Source organism: Lissotriton vulgaris, chromosome 3_1 (genome assembly GCF_964263255.1).
Source record: "Lissotriton vulgaris chromosome 3_1, aLisVul1.2, whole genome shotgun sequence".
Classification (NCBI taxonomy): domain Eukaryota; kingdom Metazoa; phylum Chordata; class Amphibia; order Caudata; family Salamandridae; genus Lissotriton; species Lissotriton vulgaris.
In genome coordinates this window covers 27,923,588-27,942,188 of record NC_141689.1, presented here as the reverse complement: position 1 = coordinate 27,942,188, position 18,601 = coordinate 27,923,588, and the positions used below count along the sequence as shown (strand labels likewise).

Here is an 18,601-nt window from a genome sequence, read left to right as displayed (position 1 = left end):
GCAGATCTTCATTTCCAGAGTCTACAACAACAATTTCTAAATCTTTTTCAGTCAAATCCCCATTCACAGATGTATTTTCCAGATGTCGACCTTCCTGTGGATCTTCAGAATCTGGATTTACTTCAGCTTCTTCTTCAGAATCTGAATCAGCTGTTGTATCACTCTCTTCATCAGAGTTTTCAGGTGTAGGTAAAGGAATAGTGTGACTGGAATGAATCCACCTTTTTATTTCTCTACACTTTATTGAGTTTGTTGTCACAAGTATCACCTGTCTTGGTTTCTGCCACCTCGGCACCAGACAGTTTCTTCTTCGGTGAACTTTTGTTCTCACCCAATCTCCAGGTCTCAGATCATGTGTTTGCACTTTGTCTTTTGACTGTACTTCAGTTGCTAACCTGATTAGACACAGAAGTCACGACATCAGATAATCTCTTACAGTAATCCAAAATTGCACTGTCATTAATGCTCAACAGTTTTCCTACTGGTATAAATGCCTGTCTCATGACCCTGCCCATGAGGATATCATGAGGACTTAGACCTGTCTTTTTATCTGGTGTACTTCTTAAAGTCATCAGAACAAGTGGAAGAGCATCTGTCCACTTTGTACCTGTAGCTAAGCACATTTTTCCTATTCTGTTTTTGATTGTTCCATTAATTTGCTGTACAACTCCAGATGCCTCTGGTCTGTATGCACAGTGTAACTTCTGCTCAATGTGTAATGCTTCATAGATTAATTTCAACAGTCTGTTGTCAAAATGACCTCCTCTATCACTTTCAATAGTCACAGGAAATCCGAATCTTGGTATTATCTCTCTCAAAAGCAATTTTGCTACAGTAATTGAATCATTATGACGTGTGGGGAATGCTTCTACCCATCTTGAAAACAAACAGACAATTACCAAAACATATTGTAGCTTGTTGTGTTTGGGCATCTCAATGAAATCCATCTGTAACCTGGTAAAAGGACCACCCTCCCGACCAATGGTTCCCGTTCCCACAACGGTCTTTCTGTTGGGGTTCATTTGTTGACAGATCAAACACCTTTGACAGAGAGATTCTGCAATCATTCTAAATTTGGTATTGAACCAAGTTTCTTTGAAAAGCCTAATCATTAAATCTCTTTCAATATGACCTTGACCATGGTACATCCTAGCCATATCAGCAATCATGCAATTTGGTAAAACTACTCTGCCATCTTTGTATGTCCAAACTCCATCCTCATCTCGCTGTCTACATTCTGCTTTCAACCATGTATCTTTTTCCTCATCATCAGCTTCATCTTGTAAATCTTTGATTTCCTGCCATGTCTCAACTATTGATGTTATCAGTGAATTCAAACCAAATTCTTTGTTTTTCTCCCGATTTAGTGCAAAATTGTTTTTTGCACAATACTTTGCAATTTCATCCGCGTAAGCATTTCCTTTGGTGATAAAATCATCACCTTTTTTATGAGCAGCCCATTTTACTACTGCAATTTCTTTTGGCAACTGTATGCCATCAATTAATCTTTTGATAAACTTTGCATTTCTGATTGGGGATCCTGCTGACTTCATATAGCCTCTTTGAGACCAGAGCTGTCCATAACCATGCACAACTCCATACCGATACTGGCTATCAGTTATTATGGTGACTCTCAAATCTTTTGCTATTTCACAAGCACGAATTAAAGCAACCAATTCAGCCACTTGTGCTGAACGAATTCCTTCAAGACATGATGCTTCTTCAACGTCTGCAACTGTGCAGACTGAGTAAGCTGCTCTTAGAATGCCTCCTTCTGATATTAGACAAGAACCATCTACAAAATAAACATGATCTGATTCAGGCAATGGTACATCTTTAATGTCCTGCCTTGGCTTGGTGCAATATTCCATAACATCCAAGCATTCATGCTCCATGCTATTTTCATCATCAATTTCAGTTTCAGGTAGCAACGTGGAAGGGTTCAAATTCACACACCTTGCTATTGATACATTGTCTAATCCCAGAATTATTTTTTCATATTTTGTAGTCTATTGCTTGTCAGGTTCTGCGTTTTGCTTCTCGTAAGGAGAATTTCAACTGAATGAGGAACATAGACTTTTACAGGAAATCCCATAATGATTACTTCACTTTGCTCAAGGCTAACACTAGTTGCTGCAACTGCTTTTAAGCAACCTGGTAAAGCTTTTGTGACTGGATCAAGGACTGCTGAAAAGTAAGCAATAGGTTTTCTCAAATTCCCATGGTTTTGTATTAACACAGACAATGCACATCCTTCCCTTTCACTGCAATACAGCTTAAAATCTTTTTCGTAGTCAGGCATGCCCAGAGCTGGAACTTCACACAAGCTTCTTTTTAGTTTTTCAAAAGCTTCCAACTCAGTTTCAGTAAGAACAATTGGATCTTTTATGTCTGATTTTGTCAATCTCTGCAGTGGTTTTGCAATTACCGAAAATCCACTAATCCATTGACGACAGTATCCAACCATTCCCAAAAACATTCTGACCTGTCTTTGTGTTTTTGGAGGTTGCATTCCTTGAATCATTTTTATTCTTTCAATTGTCACCTGTCTCATTCACTTCGCAATTTTATGGCCAAGATATTTTACTTCTTGTTTACAAAACTGCAATTTTGCAGGAGACACTTTATGTCCCTCATCTGCTAGATGATTCAAAAGAGTAATTGTATCTGAAACACAGTTATCTTTTGTTTTTGCTGCAATCAACAGGTCATCGATGTATTGGACCAATGTCGATTTGCCAGGTAGATTTAGATCTTCCAATGATTTCTTTAACAGCTTGTTAAAGATAGAAGGACTCTCTGTATACCCCTGAGGAATTCTACCCCATGCAAGGGTCCTACTCTGGAACCTGGACGCAAAGATTTCCTGGCTCTCTGGATGCAATGGAACAGTAAAGAACGCATTGCAAAGATCAATGACAGTATACCATTCTGCATCATGCGGAATCTGGTAAAGAATGACTGCTGGGTTTGGAACAACTGGACAACAAGGAACAACAATTTGGTTTACCTTTCTCAAATCCTGAACATTTCTGTACTTTCCATTTGGCTTTTTGATTCCCATAATCGGTGAGTTACAAGGACTACTCACAATTTCTTTTAAAACATCTTGCTTAATGAATTTTTCAATCACAGGAATAACACCTTTAATTGTTTCAGCTTTCATTTTGTACTGAGGAATGTTTGGAAATTCTATTCCCTGCTTCACTGTAATTTTGACTGGATCTACATGTTTCATCAGACCCATTTTGTTTCCTGACAAGTCCCAAATCTCAGCTTTGACTGTCTTTTTTAATTCTTCAGGCAAATTTTCTTTATCAAATGCAGGAAATAATTTTGTTTCTTCTGATTCAACCATCATCATTGTTAATTTGTACAGCCCATCTTCCTCCATGGTTTGTAATTCAATTCCTTCTGGTGAGCAATATATTCTGCAAATCATTTTGCACAATATAGCTCTCCCTAGTAAGTTTACAGGACTGCTGTTGCAAACTACAAACCTGTGTTTGTCTTTAAAATTGCCAATTTCCACTTTCACAGGCTCAGTCAGATCTGTTTTAATTTGCTGATTGCTTACACCAACTACTTGGATAGTATCCCCAGAGAGAAGCAGGTCTTCAATTTCCACTGATCTAACAGTAGAACGGGTAGCACCAGTGTCCACAAGAAAAGTGATTTCTTTGTCATTCACTTTACCATTTACAAATGGACCAGACTGGTCAACCTCAAGAGTGGCTCCAATTACACACTCTTCCTCCTTCTTCGGGCATCGTCATAAACAGTCATCAGAATCACTTCCTTGAGTTCCTGTTAACAAAAATTGTCCTGATGCACTCTGCACATTTGATCTTTGAGCTCTTATTACCTGATCACTTCCGCTGAATCCTGTACTTGGATTATATTTTTGGCCACCCCCGTAATTAGGAAGTGGAGGCTGTGTAATCTGATTCTGCTGTTGTTGTGCTAACTGTCGCTGTAGCTGTTGCTGAAGACTCGAATCATTCAATTGCTGATGTAACTCTTGCTGCAGATTTATGTCATTCTGCATCTGTGGATTAAATGATGCATTTTTAAAATTTCTTTGCGGGTTTTTACACTCGCGTTTCCAGTGTCCAATCTCTCCGCAATTAAAACAAGGTAATATCTGCTTTAGCTCTTCAATATTAACATTAAACTTTAGCTTGTTAAAATTATTTTTAAACTTTCCTTGACCCTGACTCTGGTTCTGATTTTGAACAAAGTTAACATTTTTATTCTCAAGATTTGCAATCTGATGGGGCGTGGCTTGGGCGCCGATCGGGATGACGGCGTGAGCTTGCAGCTCCGCGCGAGGTCCCATTATTTCTCCTGAAAACTACACCCGGGGGATTCCTGATCGATGTAATCCCTCTGTGAAGTATTGGGGAACCATCGGAGAGCGGCTGAGGGCTCTCGGGAGACCGACTATACTGCTGAGACCCGGTAGAAGACGTCGGAGGTGCTGAGCGAAGTGGGAGGAAGATGGCGGCGTGCTAGGATGGCGATCTCTGTGCGAGGACCGAGGCGGACCGGACTAGGACTGCAATGTGAACCGCCTCCGGCGAGTCCGGTGCGGCTGGGACGTGCCTGATCGGGGCCTGGGAGGTGGATTTGGGGGTGCGGAGGCCAGTTTTGGACTAGGGCACAGCTTGTACGTCGCCCGCTTATGCCTCCCCCCTCCCCCCCTGTCTCGGCTCTGGTGACTGTGATGCAGCCGGCCCCAGTATTCCTGGTTATTAGAGTCGCCGGTGTGGAAGGGGCACCTGCCTTAAGATAGCTGTTGGTGTGCACAAATCCAATTGCAATAACTTCGACTAAGGAAGCTTTGCAACAGGACATTGCGCAGGTCGCTACAGGCCTGGGTTTCCTGAGGGCGGATCATGCCAAGCTGTCGGACAAAGTAAAGGATCATGAGCAACTCCTTCAAGATTTGAAACCGGCGGTGGCGACCGTGGAACATAAAATAACGAACATTCTCAGCCGCCTGGACACTTTGGAGAAACGAGCAGAGGATGCCGAAAGTCGTAATCGACGGAAAAACGTACAGGTTGTAGGCCTGCCAGAGAAAATTGAAGGGGGTGACGCAGTGGCCTACATGGAGACCTGGCTTCGGACGGTGGTGGCGCCGGAGGGCCTCTCCTCCTTCTTCTCACTGGAACGGCTCTGCCGCCCTCCTAGACCGATGGTGGTGAAGCTCCTACACTATAAAGATCGGGACCTGTTAATCCAGAGGGCTCGAACACTGGGCCCATTTGAGGTGGAAAATAATCGAGTAACGATATTCCCGGACTATACGCAAGAAGTTCAAAGGAGCAGAGCGTCTTTCCTGGCGGTAAAAAAGGAGCTGAGGGAGGAGGGCATTCAGTGCTCATTGCTATTCCCGACAAAGCTACGAGTAATCCTGGATGGGAATACTCAATTTTTCCAGACTCCTGATGAAGCGTGGTCGTGGCTAGAGTTGTATCGCACTGGCACGGACAGAACTGGTAAAAGTCAGCGGGAGAGGCCTAAACCACTCCAGATCCGGAAGTCTCAACGAATCCGTTCGCGCAACAAGCTTAAGAGAGTGGAGCGGGAAGGTTAAATGGCAGCGGACAAGAGAGAGGCGCTGGCTGCGACGGCGAGCATCACGAGGTCGCAACGGGAGGGGGACCTGGTTGTATCGGACTCTGGTGAGGACGGAGGCAGGACTGGAGAAGAACTATCGGAAGCGGAGAGCTCGAAGGGCCCTGCGGTCACCCCACAGACATCCGATGGGATCTTCAATGAATGACCCATGTTTGGGACGTGTGGTACTGTGCTTTACGGGGAAATACTCGGCTAGTACTGGAAGGGCTGGCAGATAGGGTGGTGCATAAGCAGTGTGGGATGGAAGGCGCGGAGCGGGGGGCTCTGCCTGCCCTGGGTCGGCGATAACTCACCCCGTTGGGGCCCTTAAGGCCTTCTGTGGTGGCGACCACAGATTAGACTGATGTGTGTTGAGTTCAAGGTTTGGAACGGGGCTGAAACTGGGTTATTAGACTCTGTCCTGGGGAGTGGGGTTTGGGGAGTTTCTTTTGTAATTATTTGTAATTATTTTGGGGGGGAGCAACCGCAGCGATGTGGGCAATGACTGGATGTACCTGATTAGGATCAGAAAGGATTACCATGGGGACGTTACCTAATTTGAAGTGCCTAACATGGAATGTCCGAGGACTGCGAACAATGATTAAACGCCACAAAGTACATGCTTATCTGGTGAGGCGGGGTGTCCAGATTGCCATGTTACAAGAAACTCATTTAACTAAACATGAATGTACTGCACTACAGAAGAGGTGGTGAGGGCAGGTTTTTGGCACAACTTATTCGGCGTTCGCTAGAGGGGTACTGATATGGGTTCGAGCGGGCATACCGTTTCAGGTGGTGAATCAGCTGGTGGATCCTGAGGGTAGATATGTGGCGGTTGAGGGGAGGTTATATGGCCGGGATGTGGTTTTGTGCTGTGTATATGCCCCAAATGTTGACCAGGCTCACTTCTTTGATGGCCTGTCGTGCTCACTGGCCTCCTTCCTGGCAGGCCCTGTGATTCTAGGAGGGGACTTTAATTTGATAACTAATGTGGCACTGGATAGGTCGCACCCTCCACTGGCTGACTCCCCGGTATGTAGACTAGCTGCACAAGGGAGGTGGGGACTGCTGGATGTATGGCGGGAGCAACATTTGAATGGTAGGGATTATTCCTTTTTCTCGCCCCTCCACGATTTACACGTTAGGATCGATTCGGTCCTGTGCAGCGGCTCCCTGGCTGCCATGGTCACCCATACGGAATACCTGTCCAGGACCATTTCGGATCACAACCCCTTGTTGGTATTCCTACAGTGGCAACGTGCGAGGTCTGCAATCCCGACTTGGCGGCTTCGGCCCGACACCTTGGAAGACTCGGTGTTTAGTGCTGCGGTCCAACGAGGCATAGACCACTATTTTGAGGAAAATGAGGGTACAGCTCATACTAGATCTACTGAATGGGACGCGATGAAAGTGGTGGTGCGAGGAGTGTGCATGGGTAGGTTCTCGAATGCACGACAGTCAGTTTTGAATGCGCTTGCAAAAGCGGAGGAGGAGTTGAGGGAGCTAGAGCGGCGTAGACCGGACCGACCGGACTTACAAGCCCGGTTATTAGACGCCAAAGAGGTGATGGCGACTGAAACGGAACGGCTGAGAAGTTATGATTATAGGCAATATATCATTAAAGCACATGCCGAGAGGGATAAAGTGGGCACGCTCCTTGCTAGGATCACTAATCCAGAGGTCAGGGGCTGCCCAATCTTGGTCATTAAAACTGATTCGGGGGAGATGGTTTATTCACAGACAGCGGTGGTGGAGTGTTTTCGGACATATTATGCAAAGTTATATGAGTGCCAGCTGGGGGTGGAGACAACGGAGATTCATGATTACTTGGAATCGTTGCAGCTGCCTGTGCTGGACGTCGATGATGCGAAGGAATTAGGAGGGCCTATCACGCTCACCGAGATCAGGGGGGCCATTAAACATATGGCAAGGAACAAAACGCCTGGGGTCGATGGTCTGCCGATTGAATTTTATCAGAAATACGTGGATAGTTTGGCGCCCAGATTACTGGTGGTGTACGAGGAGGCTAGAGGACTGGGGTACCTGCCCAGGTCAATGAGGGAGGCACTAGTAGTGCCATTGTTGAAACCCGGTAGAGAGGCAACGGATGTAAAGTCCTATAGGCCTTTGTCCATGTTGACAGTAGACTATAGGATACTGAGCCGTATTTTAGCCACCAGGTTGGCTCTGCATATGACTAGGCTGGTCCACAGGGATCAAGCAGGGTTCAATCCCTACATGGAACACAACGCTAAATATTCGTCGCCTAATTGGGATACTGGATGGCGCTGCGGACACCGACGGTGACCCGGCAGTGTTGTCTGTGGATATTGAAAAAGCCTTTGATAGCCTGGAATGGGCCTACTTGGCAGAAGTACTGGCGAAGTTTGGTATTGGCGAGGTGTTTAGTGGATGGACGAAAGTGTTATATTCTTCGGCAGCGGCGAAGGTGCGCCTGGGCACTCTGGTTTCATCAGATTATCCGGTCTGTAGAGGGACGAGACAGGGATGCTCGTTATCCCCGTTGCTGTTTGCACTGGCAATGGAACCATTGGCGGAGCGAGCCAGATCTGGAGTCCTGTATCGGGGGATTGCGCAGGGTGAGCAATCACATTATATATCTCTATACGTGGACGATTTGTTGCTGTACCTAGGGGATGCGGGGCGGGCTCTGGAGGGAGCGATGGATATGTTGTCCAGGTTTGGTCGGTTATCGGGACTTATGGTGAATTGGGCGAAGACTTGCATCTTTCCGCTTAGGGCGGGCACTCAGTCCCCTTCTCGGGATTTGGGCGTGATCTGGGAGCCATCTTGCTTCACTTATTTAGGAGTCCGCATATACCATGAGGTCGCAAATTTGTTGGAAGGTAATATAGGGCGTTGTATAAGAGCACTGAGAGGCTGTATATCCTTCTGGGCCTCCCTCCCTTTATCAGTACTGGGCAGAGTGGCTCTATTGAAAATGGTGGCGCTCCCAAGGTTACTTTATTATTTCCGCACGCTGCCCGTTTGGATTCCTCAGAGGATCTTTAAAGACCTGAGGATGATGGTGACGGACTTCCTCTGGGAGCACGGACGACGTCGAGTAGCTTTGAACACCTTGCTCAGGCCCAAGCTTGAGGGGGGAATGGCGGTCCCCGATTTTGAATTGTACTATTTAGCTGCACAGCTCCAGATTCTTACACATCACGTGGCTAGGGTCTTCAGAGGGCCGGAGCACGAGCGGGGGATCGGTATACAACGTCACGTTCTGGCTTACATAATTATGCAGCAGAAACTGGAGTTGAGAGGCCTCACTATGGAGGAAAAGACGCTCAGGTTATGTTGGCACAGGAGTTTGAGGAGAGCAAAGATGACCCGGCCTTATGCGCCGGAGATACCGTTGGGAATGTTGACCACGCTGCCGCACGGCGGTGACTGGTCTCCACTATTGGATTGGGAAGAGTTGGGGTTACATATGGTGGGAGACCTGTATGTAGATGGAACGTTGGTCCCCTTTCAGACGTTGCAGGAACAGTTTGGGCTGCCGGAAGGGAGTTTCCTCATGCATGCAGCTGTGGTGGCGGCAGTTCAGAAATACTGGAAAGGAGGGCTCATTGAGCCGGAAACGACCATGGCCTGCCAGTACGTTGTGATGGCCACAGGTACGGTTAAGGCGGTGACTTGCCTCCATAATAGGATGTTGCATGAGGGGTTGGGTCAAGCACAGCGGTTACTCCCGGGGCTGGATATGTCCCTAGTGGGATAGGAGGGCTCGAATAGGCAGTGAGGGTAGTATAGGGACACATTAGACCAATTTGATAGGTGTCCATCATTAGACGGGTTTGGGTCCTGGATTAAGAGTAACAGTCGCTTAACTGGAACGCTAGCGAAGACTGGCTGGTGTGGGGGGGGACTAGGGGTTTAGGAGGGTAAAATGCAGATACATAAAGGTGTTATTGACCAGTTTTCCCTATGGGATGCTCACTGTGATGTTCTCGCTGGAAGTGTGGATTAATATGCCGCCCGGCCTCCGGGATGCGGGCTAAATGGCTGTGTACGATTTACTGTTTATTTTAACCATGAGTGGGGACACCATGAGTGTGCTGGTTAATCTATTATATGCAATGGTTACTAATTCTGCAATAAAAACAAATAAAAAAAAAAAAAGATTTGCAATCTGATGTTCGGCTACCTTCACCTGTGCCCACATTGCTTTTTCCTTTAACTTTTTCTTTTTTGCTTCCAATTCATCACTGCAATATTTTGCCTTTCTCAGAATATCGTCAACTGAATTTGATTGCCATCCGACAATATTATTCCCGGTCATTTCTCCAATTTCTGGTCTAAGACCATAGACAAATCTGTAGATAAAATGGCTCATATCTTTTTCATCTAATTTTTCATAACCCCTGTACTGCTTAAAAACCAGTAGTAACCTTTCATAAAATGAATGAACTGACTCCTTTGGTTCCTGATTTGTTCTGTCTATTTTTACCCAATCAACTTCCTTTGGGGCAATTTTCTTTTTCAACCAGTAAATCACTTTGTCATACAGATCCATGACCACTGATGCTGGAGCACCTGTTTCTTTGTTTCGCTCTGGTTCTGCTTTTGGCCAACTCACAGCAATTTTACATTCTGTCCAAAGATCTGATGGGACAACAATGTCAAAGAATCCATCTAGATCAATCCACAAAACCTTCGAAACTTTGATAAATCTGTCTACCTGTCGGTACCATTCCACTGGCTTCTCTCTCAGCCGGGGAAAATCATTTGTAAAAAGCAAAATATCCTGTCTTGACCATGGAACATTACCATATCCACCACCTGCAATTTCCCTCATTGGAAACTGTTTAGACAGATTATCCAACCTTTCTTCTTCTCTCTTTTTAGTCCATTTCACTCTCCACTTACTCAAGTCACCCAATTTTTTGATGTATACAATCAATTCCTTTATATGCATAATTCTTCCCATTGTATTAAAGTTCCCAATGTCCTTCTCAGTAAAGTCTAATCTGTAATGTTTTCCCAAATTTTTCTGTCTGTTCAAATCAATCCCTAATTCTGAAGCCAATTCTTCCATTTGATCATATTTATTTTTCGTTTTCCATTAAATGCTTTTACTGATGACCAGGAGTTCATCATCTCGATAATACTTCAAACTTTCAGGACCAATTGTGCCAATTATTAACTCTTCTAAATCTGCTTTTAATTTTGCAACATCAAGTTTTGAATTAGACTCTCTTTTTTCTGAAGATTCAGCATCTGACTCTGCACCCATTGGTGTCTGGTTTAAGGAAACCTTGATTAAAAGTTAAATCAGGCATTTTCGTTTTCTCACGATGTATTTCAGTTAAATCCGAATACAATTTTTCAGCTACTTTCTGAATTTCTGCATTTAATGGAATTGTCAAACCTGGCTGTTTAATTTCTCCCTGATCAAAAACAGGCTGAACAGGACTAATCGTTACTGGAACCGTCACAGCTTCCATGCCTTTTGTTAACTGTTGGATTAATTTCTCTTTTGATCGTAAATATTCTGAAGAATTTGGACCTTCCTCACTTCTGGTAACTCTCATTGAATTTCTAGAGACTTCAGGAAAATTTCTGCTTTCATTATAAACACTAGAATTAGTTCTTGTTTCAAACTTTTCTGGGGTTTCAAAAGATTCAGAATTATTTGGGTACAATTTAGGTGATTCATTTAATGGAGGTGCACTTGGTGTGGTTTCTGAAGAAACCATCGGAGTAGACTATGCATAAGGCGGTCTTAATGAGGGCTGCTTTTTATTTGTTGTATAAATTTCTTCTAAGACTGGATCTTCTGATTCACTTTCTACAACAACATTATTTTTCTTTTCTGTATTCTTTTCACCTGGAGTCCCTAATACCATTTCTCTTATTACATAGAGACCATCGTACATGCTTGCTTGTCTCCACATACGCATTCTATCTTCATGCGTTTCTCGTTTGTAAACCGATGCTTTAGGAAGTCTTTTTAACCCATTCGCTTCCTTCTGAAGTTGATACATCTCATCTTCCCATTCAACTAAAGCTTCAAATTGAGTTGGTCTAGGCTTTGGTACAAGAGCTAAAAAAAATTCTCTCAAATTTCTCAAAATTCTCATATTAAATGAACCATCATCCGGCCAAGCCAAAACACTATCGTTCTTAGTGTATTTTTTCCAGACATCAAACCATAGGCAAGTATGATAACCATATTCACCTTCCATATACGCTGCAGGTGTTTTGTACTTATGAAGTAATTTACCACCTCGCGTTTCAATTTTCTGGTCGGGTGAAATAAAAATTTTAATCTTTTGAAATAGTGTAGGCTTTTTCTCAGCTTTCCTGTGAAAATAACTCATTTTAAAACAAATCCGCTTAGTTGGAAATGTTCGTGAAAATTTCCTGTTTGTTCCGCAACGCTAGCCAATCCGCGCGCGAAACACACCAACAAGCCAATCAGGTTTGAGCTACGTCACCACCTTGCCCAAAGAGCCAATCAGCTCACAGCTCATCCAAGTCACGAGAGCCAATCAGAGTACAGCCTGTGACATATGCTAACCAATCACTGCGCGGACCGTGTGACGTACACAGCCGCTGCGGTTTTTCACGTCTCACTCACAGCGCTCACCCCTCCTTCACAAAAATTTTCACAGCGCCATTTTAAGAACGCTTTTTCAATGAAACTCAATTATTAATGACAAGAGAACAAACCATTTGTCTGTTTCACTAAAATAAAGTGACAGAGTTTACAGTCATACAAGAATTCTTTTACGTGGAATAGACGACGCTACTCTCACGGAATATACATTTGCTGATAAAGTCAATTTTACTCTACCCTTCAAACGTAATAACGAACGCGTTTCCCTCTGAATGCACATAAAGTAGCAATTCAAAGTTTGATTCGAACGAAATTTCGGAATCATTTACGCACTTTCAAACGGAAAGTATCCTAACCATACACACGCGAAATCTTGGCAGGACTTTAACCAGCCACAGATAACCTGGTTCGCCAGCAAAATAAACAACGTTACCTTACCCTTCACTCAAGCTCGGATATGTTCTAATACTTTTTTCGCAGTGAGTTTTAGAACGGGCCCTTTGTCCCTATACTCAAAGCTGGAATTTCATTGACAATCCTCACTATACATGCATTCTCTCTAACGCACATATATCCCTAACACGTGTTGTACGACCACAACACTTGTGATATACATTAATACCACTGTTTTGAAACAGATCAAATGCACTGTGTGATTTCACTCATATCACACCTCTCTGTACCGGTACAACTAGGATTTTTCACACTGCAGGAAAAAACCTTTCAACTACACGTAACACAAGTAAACGAACTCAACATATGTTAAACATCGATCCTATGTAACTACCATGTAGCATGTTGGTTACCATAGCTACCATCAGTCTGCTACCAGGAAATTGATCCAGCGGCCTATAGGAAATATGTCATAAACTACACTACCTAATCCCACACTAATAGTCAAAATCAAACATAAGGCTCATAAACTAACATGACATATTTTGTCCAACTGAATCATGTGACTTAATTAACCTATTCACAAAATTATATACATTTATATACATCCGCGGTAAAATGAATACATAACACTTTAATAACCCCACAATTAATTAAGCCACTGTGGCGAAAAGATCTTGCTAATGATAACCTAAACTCATGAAATAACAAGGCCAGCTTGCTTTTTCAAAGAAAAATATTTATTAACTTTATTTCAGGAAAGTGCATTAGAAATCTTTATTAAACATTTTATTAAGTATTTGCCAAAGTTTTGACAAATGTAAGTAAATCAAAACATAATTCAAAATAGGAAATAACAGTTTGCCCTCATCTAATTCTAAGTCCCTAACTACACTTGCTCCATTTAAGAATAATGAAAAAAGTCTCTTTAGGTCTTACGTGCTCCAAGAGAAGTCCGTCAGCACGATACCCTCATCAAAAGTCAGCAAGAAGCAGCGAGCACTCTCTTCTCCGGGGAAGAGTTTTTATACCTTTCTAAGCTAAACTAATCTAAGAAAACTTGTAATTTTTCTGCTCAAGTCGAATCCTGATTGGCCAACAAGTGACAGGCCACCATGTCACTCCATAATTTTGAACATCGGTTCCGACTCTTTCATAGAGTTCATTGTTTTTAGCTTTCGAAATGCGAGGCTTCCTCCAACTTGCAACATTTATTGGAAGGAATCATAACTTCCTCAGTTTGTCAAACTCCTCTGCCGGTTCCTGGCCTTGGCCCCGCTGACCAAAAGAACAGTCAGCTCATCACGTTTCTTTTTAACATTACGTTAAACAAACTTGGCAGCAAGCATTTTCCAAAGACGGACTCTTTGCTTTTTCTGAGCAGATTTTTTCTAAACATGAATGAACTAGGCCCAAAACCACTTTTACGATAACTATTATATAAACAAACACAAAAGAATAATGAATGCATAGAAATGAAATTCATTCTGTTGCCACCCACCATTGCTAATGATTAACCCATTAGTCTAAGTTATCTAGCAAAAGCAAACAGATAAAGCAGCATTTATATCTACTATTCTTCACTTTAGTCCAGCGGGATTCTCCGCATAAAAAATAAAATAAAACAAAATAATGACAACATTGACAACAACATAACATAGACAATGGCACATATAAACCAAGCTCATGCCATTATTTAATCAGCCGCGATCAGTATCAACAGGACGACAAACAAACAAACAAGATTAATAAATTATTTTATAAAAACGTACTTGCTGCAACACAGAGCATATATGTTACACCCATTATGTTCGTGAATTTGCAATACTTAATCTAGGTTGAATCAGTAAACTTCACAAGCTGAAATGAAAACATTTCCAAAACTCGCTCCATCACTATAAGGCAGATATGTCCATGCTTTAGACCCTATAACTGCAAAGGACTTTCCACCATGAGATTTTAGTCAGAAAGAAGGAGGTCTAAGAAAGTTCTCTGCAGATGATATTAGGCTCTGCTGAGGTAGGTAGTGGCAGAACCATTCACTAAGGTATTTGGGTCCAGGTTTTTTAATATATCTTCTATAGAAGAACAAGAGTATTTTAAACAGAATCCTTTTATGGATTGGTACCCAGTGCAAAGTATGGAGAGCACCATTCTGTCATATCTATGCATGAGACATTGTGTCTGCCAGACTACAATACTCCAATATTAAAGACAAAAGGACAAAAACACTGTTTTTCTGACCACTGAAGGTAAAAAGAAGAGACAGTCTCTCAAAGCTTTTAAAAGGCTGCAACATCAAGGCTTGCAGCAAGAAAGAACGATTAGTGTGAAATGTGACCCCTAGATTTTTGCCAACACTTACAGTGGCAGGAGGAGAGGGGGCCATCCTTGGCCATCACTGTGAGGGGGTAACAATTACTCTCCCCAAACAAGAGTATTTCTATATTTTCAGAATTGTATTGATGATGACTGGCTTGCATCTACTGAAAAATGGCACCTATACAGTTCCATGGGTTAATTTCTGTTTTTGATGAGCTCTTATCCAGAGACCAGATCAACTGAGTATCGTCAGCACATGACATAGTGTCAATTCCATAAGAGGCAATTAAAGACATTAGTAGAGCCATAGTATTGTCTCCTATTAGTCATAAGGGGGTTTTAACCAGTTTAAGGCCTTATCCGATATTCCGGCATCTTGGATCTGTTGCAATAAAATGGCATGTGAGATGGTGTCAAAAGTAGTGGATAAGTCTAACAATCTCAGCACTGCATTGTTTCCTGCATCCAAGGTCATTCTCACAGATTCTAAAACCTCGAGAGGTACTATTCAGTTGAATACTCAGGCCTAAAACCAGATTGAGGGAGATGAAGTATGTGGGAATCCTCAAGGAAAGATGTAAGTTGTAGGTTAATAATTATTGACAGGATTTTACTTAACATACGGAAAAGGGGAATGGGCCTTTGATTAGATAGAGTGGTAGAGATGTATTTTATAAAGATTTAACAATCACTTACTGTTGCTTTGTTTAGTGAGATCTGTATTGTGTTGTTAATGATGGGATTTATTGCATCAATGGCTGCATGCAAGATTCCTGAAGAACAAGCATTGAGTGCTGATCCTGACTTACATGAGAAAAGCATCAACAGGGATGTATTAAAGCCATCTCTTGAAATTGAGCCAGCCTCTGTTTCAGAGGTATTTCTAGCCTTTGTAGATGGAACATTTTCTTGGTCAGTGCTTGAAGTCAGATTGAAGCCTTGTTGGATGGCCTAGATCTTATCCTTGAAAATCAGAGATACCATTGCTCAAAGAGTGGCAAGGAGAAATATCGTAGCTACTGCTTTTGGATGCAGGAATGGTTTAGCAGCATAAAAATAGATTTTGAGTCAAACCTCACCTATCCAATTTTTTAGGTGTAGTAAAGTTTTTGGTGCTCCCTTTATCAGTCTATGAAATCTTTTTTGAGCGGTCCCAAAAAGATCAAGATACTCCTATTAGTAAGCTATGCACCATTTCTGTTCTACTTATTTGCACTGACAGCTTACCTCTATTTATGCTGGGGTGAACCACGATGCTGAGGCTTTTGGGTGGATATTTTTGAAAAGTATGGTGGGGCCTAATTCTGAAGCAGAATTTTGGATCCATTTATTAAATGACTCGAGATCCTCCCTAAGTTTCCTAGTCAGAATTGGGGCAGTGTCAGTGAGGCTGGGGATTAATTTGGGACTGGATCTCATAGCTCCCCACTTACTAGTGTTCAGATTTCTCACTTTCTTATCTTTTTGCTTATTGTAGGGACTATTGACTAGTTTAAATAAGATTAGGCTGCAATCTGTTCAGGATTGAGGGATAGGGCTTTCAGACAGAGCTCAAGGTGATTTGAAAAATTTTTGTGAAAGGTGTGACCCAGCCTATGGGTAGGATCCAGAACCCTTTGGGTGAGGCCTAATGTTTTAGGGGTAGCAATCAAAATATTAACTGCAGAATTTGTAAAAAAAATCCACATGAAAATGAAAATCACCCAATGTCATGAAGTTGGCAAACCGGACAAGGAGAGAGGCAAGTGCATTGTGGAGGGTAAAGCAGGCATCCTGAAATTTTCAAGGAAGGTATTCACTTTAACACAGAATATTTAATTCTCTGCTCCTTTAAGTGGAGCAATCTCAAAAAGATTGCTTTGCAGATTCATCATTCTCACCTCCCTGTACCCTTTCTTCCTACCAGGACCTTGTTAATGGAGGCCACAAGGTCATCCTATTCTTCAGGACCCTGATCAAATTTACCCAGTGCGATTCATTTTGCAGGCCCCTGCAGCTCTGCGTATATAAGCCCAGCACTTGCTGTTTCGGTTGCCTTTTTTGAATGCCTTAGCCTAGCACTGCTGTGTTAGTGTCTGTAGCTTATGTTCATCATGTTAGCCACTGTAATGCTGTATTAGTACCTGCAGCCTTTCTCTCCGTGCCAGACTCCCTACTGCTTAATAATAACTGCAGCTTTTTTTTACTGCTTTCGCCGTTGTACTGCTATATTAGTGTATTGTCTTCTCCTGCTGCTGCTACTGTTAGTCACTGGTATCTGTTTCTTTTTTTTCTCCTCGCCGCTCACTCTTTTTCCTGATGCTCGCCCCTTCACGCCTATTTTCATCTAGCTCTGATCTTCCTGCACCCCTCCCTCCTCCCAGGTCCTACTAAATGGAGGACGCTCCAAAGGCAATCTTGTCTGCGTCACTCTGTGCCTGGCCCACGCCCTGTCACGTGGCTGATAGTGAAATTGTCAAGGGATAGGGATATTGTCGACATTGCTAAGTTAGCATGAGCCCAGCAACAATAATGGTGCTTTTGCACACGTTACCACACAGCTTTATTTTTACAAGACTCTGTTTATGCCTTTCACATGAGAACTGTCTGCTTGGTTCATTCTCTGCCTGTTCCTGGAGTTTAGTCTTCACACTGTGAGCAAGGTCGATAAACAATGCCCCGTGTTATTCTGTTCTGGTCAGTCCCTCGCACCTAGACAAAACATGCTAATACAGCTGAGGCTGTAAACCTGTGCTGTGATATTATGGGGATGCATGTCTATGTAACAGATACTTGGAGAGGGAGCTTTCCAGGGAGAAGAGCCATGTGGTTCCTATGAAGTAGATATACCATTTAGGCACTAGGGTATGGGGTCTGCTGACAAAGCCCGGAGATCTTCTGAGGGTGGTTAGGCCTTATAGTCCTTTATCCACTGTCTTTATATGATGCCATCTCCTTTAAGATATTTGGCCTTGCTGCAGTGCTAACTGTGTTAGGTTTGTGCATTTTGATACTGGTTGTGGCACGTATACTGCGTTTTAGAGCATGATAGTGAAAATAAATATTTTAAACTATATTCGTGTTTCAGTCAATTATTATTGTGGACATGTATGAGAGAGTGAGAGAAAAGCAGTATCTTGTTACCGCGATTCCTGAGAGATCTGGGAGTGTTGTGTACTGGGGTTTCTAATCATTTGCTTCTTCAGGACTGTGTAGGAGAGCAAGTGAGTCACCATAGCTATCCCATCCTGGGTTCATGGGCACCAAGGTCGTAGGAAGGCTTAGCCTCTATTCACTGAAATCCCATATACCTAAGCATAGTTCTATGTATGTGCAGAATCCCTGCAGCAGCCCTAGTTTCCACAGCAACTACTGCTCTCAATCCTTTCTACTCTCCACCTTCTTACCTTTCACCTGCCAGCACTGCCTCTTCTCCTGCAACACCGGTGCACACACATGCATGACAAAAACCACCAACAAGCACACCATGTCAACTTTAACTGCACAGAGCTACTCAACTGCCTCCTGCTCAGTGCATGATCACTATGCAGGCACTCCTCTAAGATCTGGGAAAATATTAACTTCCTCACTCCTGAAATCATCTGCAACATCACCAAGACCTGACTCAGCCCTCCTCTGCTTCCAGCATCACCAGAGCTACCCCCAAGGGCTGCAGGACAGTACACCCAGTCT

The 18,601-nt window shown here is 43.0% G+C and overlaps 1 pseudogene; it reads right to left on the bottom strand.

The window, feature by feature from the left end:
* Positions 1–2,019: 2,019 nt before the first annotated feature.
* On the bottom strand, positions 2,020–18,397 carry LOC147725853 (uncharacterized; annotated as a pseudogene).
* Positions 18,398–18,601: the final 204 nt, after the last annotated feature.